Consider the following 2206-nt stretch of genomic DNA (forward strand, 5'->3'; position numbering starts at 1 on the left):
GACAGCCTGGGTTACACAGCGTGACCCTGTATTTATTTAAAATACATCTCTATACCAAATTTTCCAGGGACCCTGTGATGTGGTTGTTTTTTTGTTTGTTTGGTTTGTTCTGTTTTGTGACAGGGCTTCACTAGGCAGAATTTCTTGGGAAGAAATTCTTCATGAGGGATTGTCTGCATTGGGTTCTTCTGAGTGGGGAGATTGTCTTGATTGTTAGTTGGTTTATTAAGACCCTGGATTGGTCAGGGAATTTTATTATGGCAACAGAAATGGAACCAGAACAGAGTGTCTTCTTGGTTTAACTGCCAATGCCACGCTTAGCATCCTGCCTGCCCCCTAGTGGACATTCAGGAAACATGTCAAATCAATGTTGGAAGACTGAAAAAGATTCCCTCCCTTCAAGGGTGTGGAAAATTTTTAAGCTACTGTCAAGTGGTTTTCTGTTTAATGTGCTTTGTGGGCAAAATAAAGCCCTTTATTCATGGCAGCTTCTTTGTGACCATTACAAAAGGTTTAGCAAAAATATTTACTCTATGAAACGGAAAATCACTTCATAAGAATGACTGCTGCCACAGGAATTTTTCAAGTGAAACTTCTGTGTCTGTTGTAAGACTCTTTCTAAGCCACAGCATGTTTATGAGGGTTCAGTCCTGTGCACAATATAGAACTTTCCGGAAAGCATAAAGGGCTCTGTAAACTTTTAAAAGCCACAAAATGTTCTACAAACACCAGAAGTTTTACACTGCAGAGCGATCTGTTGTAAACACCAGGCAGGTGCATGGAAGCAACAGGTTTCATCTACATTAAATCCTTTTCTAATTATAAAGTGCTCTCTAGATTTTTATTAAATTTAATTTTTATTTATATGTGTGAGAATGTATGTGTGTGTATATGGGAGTATGTGTGTGATGTATTGTGTGCATGTTTGGTGTGTGTATGAGCTGTGTGTAAGTGATGTGCGGTATGTGTGCATGTGTGTGTGATGTGTTGGTGTGGTGTGGGTATATGTGTACGTGTTGAGTGTGAGTGTGTGCATATGTAGTATGTGGTGTGTGTGTATGTGTGTGTGGTATGTGTATTGTGAAGTGTGTGGGGGTGAGGTATATTATGATATGTGTGTGGTATGTGCATGCTTTGTGATGTGTGTGTGTGGTACGTGGCATGTGTGATGTGTGTATATGTGTATGGTAGTGTGTGTGTGTGTGTGTGTGTGTGTGCACTGTTTTTTTTCTTAATGTGTGTACTGAAAATCCACACTCAGGTCCTTATGCTTGCCCTACAGATGGTCTTATCCCCAGCAACCCCCCCCCCCGTCCTCCCAGCCTCCTCCCCTCTCTTCCTTCCCTCTCCTTTTCTTTCTTCTCTTTCTGTCTTGTTTTGTTGAGGAGTCAGGTCCCCCGCAGCTGTATTTACTGGCAAGCATCAGTTGCCATGCATGGGTATAGGGAACTAAATTCCAGTCCCCTGCAAGAGCAGCAAGTGCTCTCCTCTTCTGAGATGCCTCTCCAGTACCGAATTGCTAATGACAGTGCCAAAGCTAAGTCTATGGAAATGTTTCTCAGCCCTGAAATCCTAAAGGTTCCTCCTAGGTCAACCATGGCGTCTGTCAGGTGGGATCTGGAAACGTTAGACTGACGGACAAGAGACATTATACAATCAAGAGCAAGAATCAGGGATCTTAAGAGGCTTCCATACACACTTCCCTCCCTTTTCTTTAAAAACAAGCCTGTGGCAGAGGTCTAAACCTCCTCTTGTTTCTATTCACCTCTACCTCCCAGGTACCCATGCTCACCCAGAAACTCCAGTGTCTGCCACCAGAGGGCACCCGAAGAGCAGTGTACCTCACACAGGTCTCTCACCACCTGCTGACCCAAGCCCTCACTTCCTGAACACAGGTTATAAAGTAGCAGTGCCCGTCTACCGACCCAGCCCCTACCACCTGAGGACCCCTCTTCTGGCACCACAGCTTCTGAGAGTGGGAGAAAGACTGCAGACAGCCTGGAGGTGGAATGGGAGGGACAGAGTGTGAAGGATTAAGGGAGGTGAGGGTGTGAGGCCAGGGTAAAGGAGGGAGTACACAGAGGTATTCTGTGTATGGTCTGACTTTCCTTCCCTCCCCCACTTTTAAACTAAAACAATGGGAGTGACCCACCTGGTTTAATACTTTATGGTTGGATGTAAGGTCCACTTCACAAGAAAAAAAAAA

The sequence above is a fragment of the Alexandromys fortis genome, unplaced genomic scaffold (assembly GCF_014885135.2).
Source record: "Alexandromys fortis isolate MF-2015 unplaced genomic scaffold, M_Fortis_MF-2015_v1.1 scaffold_293, whole genome shotgun sequence".
Taxonomy (NCBI): Eukaryota; Metazoa; Chordata; class Mammalia; order Rodentia; family Cricetidae; genus Alexandromys; species Alexandromys fortis.